Raw genomic sequence first — 7953 nt, 5'->3', positions numbered from 1 at the left:
TCACCGCTCTAGCATCCCCCTCTGCTGGGGCACCAAACCTCCACAGGACCAAGGGCCTCCCCTCCTACTGATGAAGATTGAGTGTATTTTTATTACTTGGTATTCTCCCAAAAATGTCTAGCTCAAGAATAAAATTATTTTCCTACAAAATAAATTATAGATATATCTGTTTGCTAACTTTCCACTTACCTGTAACTGATTCTATTTGATCCACCAATTTTCTCAGCTCAACTTCCTTTTGGCCTGATCAGTTAAGCAGTGGGGAATAACAATAGAGATTCAAAAAGCTGTACATCTCAGGAGATCCTTTAGAGCTAAGGTTAGCAATGTACCAAATAATCAAGAAAATAAATCTAACTAAGATGAAAACTGACATTTAATAGTAGACAATAAATAAAGACACTCTAAAAATGTTTGAACAAAAGGCAAATTGTGAAGTAAACTTGTTTCACACGACAATTGAAGCTATGACTCTAGCTGTAATCCTTAGTGAAGGGACTGTAGCCAGTTCAAGTGTGGCAAACATGGCTCTGGCAAGCCTTGCCCCTTTCTCCCATCCCCTCTACCCTGCTGAAACTGTCAGATTACATCCTAAAGCTAGCCACCAAGGACTATTCCCTTATTTGCCTACTTCTTCCTCCTGAGGCTGACTACTGAGCTCCAGCTATCAAAGTACTGAACTCCAGCAATCAAAAGCCCCCTCTGGCTCACCTAATTAGCATGCCCAATTAAAATTAAACACCTCATCCTAACACAGGGTTTCCCCTTGTACTTTTACAAACTTCCTTTTGCCTATGGTCTGTCTCCTTTCTCTCCAGAGCCACCCTTTGTCCTCAAGGACAAATCTTCCTTAGTACAAAAGTTAACAAATACTGACTTCTGGAAGTGTCGGCTTGTGAGTTTCTGGCAAAAATCTATTTTTTTTTTTTTGCTAAGGTATTTATTGGAGCTTTGAAACAAAACAAAAATAGTAATATTTTTATTCTTCAATTATTTGTAAAAGTATGTTGTAGACGTATTTTAAGTAGCTTTTCTTAGAATTGAGCTGTTCTCTTTTACTTCTGGAAGTCATGGCTTTTTCAATATTTGCAAAGACTGTTATCTTGTATCGTCACAGGCTGACAGAAATGAAGAGGCTGATGCTAAGCAGGAATGTTTGTTAGGAGGCAGCAGGGACCACTGGAGTGGTCAATTTACTGACTGCTCAAGCCAACTGCTTGGTATGAGGCTAGCCATTAGCTCACTGTATCATTTGTATTCACCTTAAGTTAAAATAATCAAGTCAAAATTATAATACACACTTTGTGTAGAATTTTAAAAACTACACAAGTGTCTAAGGAACAGATGTTTTTCCTTTCCCTCTTCTCATTCCAGTTACCAGGGTCCTTTAGAAATCAGTTAGTGAACTGCCTCTCAGAATGATCATGGGTCTAAAATGTATGCTATGTGCATTACTCTTATGAGCTGTTATTATCATTACTAATAATAGCTAATAATCCAACAATAACCTACTAATAATATTATTAATCATTAAGAATAATAATACCAATTGAGTTATTTACATTAATGAATCAAGTAATTATTAGTTGCTACTAATAATTAATAACACTAACAATTACTTATAATAACTAATAATGCCATGTGTCTTCCTCTGTTATTTTCACAGGAGTACACTGCTGCTGTGGCTGGCTTAGCCCGGCATGCCCTTTACTCACTGAGCCACACCTGTAGCCCCAGGACATTTTATTTTTTAATTTTAAGATTTATTTTATTTTATATCTATGAGTGTTTTTTTTTCCCCCAGCATGTACATATGTGGGCCACATGCATGCCTGGTACCTGCAGAGGCCGAAAGAGGGTGTTGCACTCCCTAGAGCTGAAATTATGGATGGTTATGAGGAGCCGTGTGTGTGTGTGTGTGTGTGTGTGTGTGTGTGTGTGTGTGTGTGTGTAATCGAACCTGGGACCTCCCTGGGAGCCACAGGTGCTCTAGACTACTGTGTTACCGCTCCATCCCTCCATTTTTGTTTTCTGAGAAAGGGAAACCAAATGTAGCTGAGCCTGACCTCAAACTCACAATTCTCCACCTGGAAACAAGTTCCTAGGTTCTGTGATTACAGGTGTGCACCATCACACCCAATTAATGCACATGTTAAAGACTAGCAGCAGAATGTTGCTTTGTAATTTATTTGTTACAGTGACAAATCTTAAAAAAAATGGACTAGAAAGGAAGAGAGGTTGGATGGGAGGGAAAGAAATTACATTGTGTCATTATCAGTGAGCTATAGGACAGTTTGAAAAATCAGGCTGCAGATCCTGTTTTTGTAAAGCCAAACAATAACCCTTACTTCATCACTGGTATCCAACTCTACTCTAGGATGTAGAGAGAGAGAGAAATTGAAGGACTGTAAATTTTTAAAAATTTTATCTACCCATATAATCTATCTAATCTATCCATCTATTTAATCTAATCTACCCATCTATCTAATCGATCTAATCGATCTTATCTATCTATCTTATCCATCATCTATCTATCTTATCTGTCTATCTATCTATCTGTCTATCTATCTATCTATCTATCTATCTATCTATCTATCTATCTATCTATCTATCTATCTTATCCATCATCTATCTATCTATCTATCTATCTATCTATCTATCTATCTATCTATCTATCTATCTTATCTGTCTGTCTATCTAGTCTATCTATCTATCTATCTATCTATCTATTTATCTAATCTATCTTGTCTGTCTGTCTGTCTATCTATCATGTCTGTGGGTAGTGTGCATGTAGCAAGGTGCACATATGGAAGTCAAAGGACAACCTGTGGGATTTATTCTCTCCTTCTACTATGTGGGTCCCCAAGGCTGAACTTACATTCTCACAGTTAGTGACCAGCATCTTTACCCACTGAGCCATCTTGCCTGCTCAGATTATGGGTTTGAAATGAAAAAAAAAAAAAAAAAAGGACATGTCTCATTTGTTTCATTAGAAGTTCTTCTGAAAGCTATTAAAAATTTCTTTTGGACTAAGAGTGAATGGAACCTCAAAGCAGTCATAGTTAATCCTGCAAGCTCAACTTCTATTTAAAGGCAGGCAGGCTCTTCTTGTGCCACTCACCGTCTTTCAGAGCACCCTTCACAATGTCAAGCTCCTCTTTTGTGAGCTTGATGTTCAGGGCTTCTAAAGCAGCATCCAGATTATTCACATCAACCTTCCCTTCTGGTGAAGCCAAAAGAAGACGGAGAGAGTGAAATGGTTCTTAAGTGTTCTAAAGTGCACGCATGCTATGATGTTTAACTAACACACTTTACTACTTAATATGTGCTGAAAAAGATAATGTTTCCATAGTCCAGTGTAAGTTCCAATACTTAAAAACAAACAAACAAACAAAAAACCCCCAAACTACATATAATAGGCATTTAAAAAACTCCAATCTGAAAGGTTAAGAGCAGGGTTAAAATTTTAATCTACTTATTTATTAAAAGTATCTACACACGAGAATGTGAGCTAGGGCAGAGATTACATAAGAGCACCAGTCAATAAAGTTGAGAGAGAGAGAGAGAAAGAGAAAGAGAGAGAGAGAGAGAGAGAGAGAGAGAGAGAGAGAATGATTTAATTTGTTTCCTAAATGGTTTCAGATTATTTTTTTTTATTATCTTTCCCCTCTTTCCTTTTGTTGTCTTCTTCCTCTTCCTCTTCCCTTCTAAGATACCCTGTAAAGGTCCAAGAGTTATTTATTTAATGTGTGTGTGTGTGTGTGTCTGTGTATCACTCTCATAGATATGTTTACTATGGTGTGCAAGTGGAGGTCAGAGGACAATGTATGGAGGCCACTTTCCTTTTTCCATTACATGTTTCCTGGACCTTAAACTCAGGTTGTCAGGCTCGGCAGCAGGCACCTTTACCCACCTCTGAGCCATCTTGCTGACCCCCTTTCATCTTATATTTTCTTTCCTCCCCTAACCCCCAGACTTCTTTTGTTCTGAGACAAAGTATCTCTGTGTAGTCTGGACTGCCTGGAACTCAATGCATACTCCAGGTTAACAGTAAACTTCCAGTTATTCTTGTGCTTCAGCCTCTGGAGTGCCAGGATCAACACCATAAGCAACTACCATTGCTTTCTCTCTGCATTTCCATTCTTATAACCTTTTTTTGTAGGGAAAGTTTGTAAAATACAAGGCAGCAGAAAGCTTCCTTGTTGAATACAAACTATTATCAGGAAAAGATATTCTCCAAGAAGCAAAATAAGTCTTTACATTGTACTAATGCAAACTCAATGGCAGAGGGCAGTTCAATTGCTGTACTTGTTCCTACTCACGTTTACTATCCTTCACATTTCTTAGCAATCTGTTTTGAAACACCTTTCCATCATCTGTAAAGAGAGGCAGAATTTAGCTCCCTAGAACCACTGACATGAGGCACCAGCAAAGCATTATGAATGACATGACTGTAGCAGGATGTACTTTAATGAGGTGCCATTAACAGTGACCTTTCAAGGTTACTCCACACTAACTTGAAATGCAAATATTTTTCATTCTCATAAGGTTATCTATTCTTTGGTCTTACAGCCATTTAAGAATTGTATTCTTCCATGCTGCAAAAAAGAAGATATATAGGGTCTAGAGAGATGGCTCAGCAGTTAAGAGCACTGGCTATTCTTCCAGAGGACCCAGGTTCAATTCCCAGAACCTACACGGCAGCTCACACCTGTCTGTAACTCCTGTCCCAGAGGATTTGACGTTCTCACACAGACATACATGCAGGCAAAACACCAATGCACCCAAAATGAAAATAAATTATTTTAAAAAGATATATAAAACACCCTGTCTTTTATTCTGTTGCTGCTCTAATCTTCAGGCGACAGTGTGCTAATGACTCTCAAATGGTGTCTGAGGAGGTGATAGCAAATTACTGTCAAGCCAAAAGTGCCTTGGCAGTAGCTTATGGAATTTTTGCAAAGACTCACTGAGCCAAGGTCCCTGGAAGGTATCTGCTGCTTCGAATGAGACACGTGGCATGACTTACGTGGCAGGAGACATGTAGCATGACTTACCATCAACGGGCAAGTTTTTCAGGAGTTTCCTCAGTTCTTTGTCCGAAAGCACAATCCCCATATTTTTAAGTGCATGTTTTAGGTCATTGAGGTCAAGTTTTTCTCCTTTAAAAAGATAGACATTCACAGATAAGATATTAGGGAATAATCAAATGACTTTTAATCACCTACAAATGTGCTTCTGCTACAACTCTTCTAATACAAGTAGGAAAGAGAAGGAGACATGAAATCTTCCAACAGAAATATCTTTGTCATGAGTCTAAGACAAAATCTATCTCTTAGTATTTGTAAATCATATGATCCTACTGATGGAAATGGCACCAGAGAGCAAAGAGTGACTAGATAATTTTTCCAGAGATTTAGGATAATACTAGCTTGTGCATAATAAAATGCACTATTAAGAATATGATATATCTCCTCTATTTTGTTAGAACTTTATATTGTTTGTAAGATATTATTTACATCTTTTAAAATGCCTTATTTTCATATTAACTATCTAGTTCTGATGTTGATAAACAAGAATACCAGTTTCTTGGGAAAATGTAGCAAAAAAGTAAGACATATAAAAATAGACATTTTTTGCTTTACTTTATAAAATAAGTAAATAAAATTGTGGGCCAGTGATGTAAATATTTTATCAAGAGGAATATTAAAAATACATGCACCTTATGCCAGCAAGATTTTGCTGACATGACCCTGATATAGCTGTCTCTTGTGAGGCTATACCAGTGCCTGGCAAATACAGAAGTGGATGCTCACAGTCATCTATTGGATGGAATGAACACAGGGCCCCCAATGGAGGAGCTAGAGAAAGTACCCAAGGAGCTAAAGGGGTCTGTAACCCGATAGGAGGAACAACAATATGAACTAACCAGTAGCCCCTGAGCTCATGTCTTTAGCTGCATATGTAGCAGAAGATGGCCTAATTGGGCATCATTGGGAGGAGAGGCCCTTGGTCTTACAAAGATCATATGCCCCAATACAGGGGGAATGCCAGGGCCAGGAAGCAGGAGTGGGTGCGTAGGGGAGCAGGGCAGGGGGAGGGTATAAGGGACTTTTGGGATAGCATTTGAATGTAAATGAAGAAAATATCTAATAAAATTTGTTTTTTAAAAAAAGAAAGAAATGCATGTTGCTTAAAAGTTAAAAAAAAAAAAGCACCTATCAGCTATTATCACACCTCAGAAAATACTGCTAAAAGATTGAGTGTAAAACATAATTTGTTTAAAAATAATTCATGACAAATTCTTACCAGTAAAAGCTTTTAGTTCTTCTTGCAACATTTTCAGAGGCACTTTATTGTCAGCTATAACAAAGAAACATATCTTGAAGCTCAAAATATGATACAAAATAACTTATGAGCACTTTCCCTTCTCCTAATATAATAATCTAAAGCCATGTCCCGATAAATTACAGCAGGGGTTCTTGTTAGGCATTTAGTTTAGTCACTCAATATATTTACTCATAATATATAATAAGCAAGAAACAGAAAAATTTAAATAGAAAATAAACTTGTTTCAAAAACTGTGTCTTTTGCCATGTTAAAGAGCAAATCTCATAATTGATAATGAAAAGATAAAATTCAGAAGTAACGATGTCCTACAGGCCAGCTTTCCTGTCCCCAAATTTAGAAAGTCTTTCTGACCATGTCACTAGCACTCAGGATCAACTTCTCAAGTGTTTTGATACTGGCCCTGTCTTCCCTGGTACTACTATTTTTCCCTAGAAGAAGCTCATTCATTTCTTCATTTCTAAACCTAAATGACTATAAAACCAAAGGCCCAGATGTCAGTGGATCTAAGCACATGGCTGAATTCCCTGTACTCAGGAGGTGGAGGCAGGAGGTTCAAGAGTTCTTGGGCAGCCTGGGTTACATAAAATCCTGGTTAGTTTTGTCAACTTGACATAAGCTAGAGTTTCTCAGAAGAGGAACCTCAACTGAGAAAATGCTCCCCTCACCAGATTGCCTATAGGTGAGTCTGTAGGGCATTTTCTTCATTAAAGATTGATGTGGGAGGGCCCAGTCCTGGCCAATTCATCCTGGGTGATATAAGAAAGTGGGAAGAGAGGACCACAAGGAGCAAGCCAGATGAAACCGTTAAGATGAAACAAACCCTTCCCATCCCCCCAAATTGCTTTTGGTCATATCATTTTATCACAGCAGTAGAAACATAACTAAGATACATAGCAAGTTTCAGGCTTTCCCGAGTTAGATAGCAAGATCATAATCATAAATAAAGTCAATGGTAGCCAATACACTCACCACCAATGGGCAGGTTTTTTAACAGATCATCCAACTCTGTTTTGGTCAGCTTGACTCCCATGTTGCCTAGAACGTTTTCCAGATTTTTTACATTGATGTTCTCTATCCAGAAAAAGGCAGGACAAGGAGAAGAAAATGATTAACTCAAATTTGTAGTCCCCCAAAATATTTGTTCTTAGAGACATACTCCCTTTGAAAATCTGAAGGAAGCTATGGATCTGATCTTATATCTCCACAGATTTCATGGGTTTATAAACTGTATTAAGATCTTAGAGATGGGCTGAAGCCCAACAGTAGGTCTCAAATGCTCATGAAATCCATTTTGTTTCATATTGAAAGAAATGTTCTGAATCATGATTTTGCTTTTCACATAGAAGCAATACTTTATTGAATAAAATACATAAGGGATATAGTATTATATGTGGTTTAAAATAAGTTGGGATCTAAGACACTTTGACTTTATGCCATTCATCAAATATTTCATATTTATTTTGTTCTGCAATTATATGACATGTATCAATCTATATTGGCTATCCACACTTTGCTTTTTAAATATATTTTTTATTTTGCATTGGTGTTTTGCCTTTAAGTATGTCTGTATGAGGGTGTCTAGTCCCTGGGACTGAGTTACAG

Source organism: Mus caroli, chromosome 11 (assembly GCF_900094665.2).
Source record: "Mus caroli chromosome 11, CAROLI_EIJ_v1.1, whole genome shotgun sequence".
Classification (NCBI taxonomy): Eukaryota; Metazoa; Chordata; class Mammalia; order Rodentia; family Muridae; genus Mus; species Mus caroli.
This window is presented reverse-complemented; position numbering follows the sequence as displayed.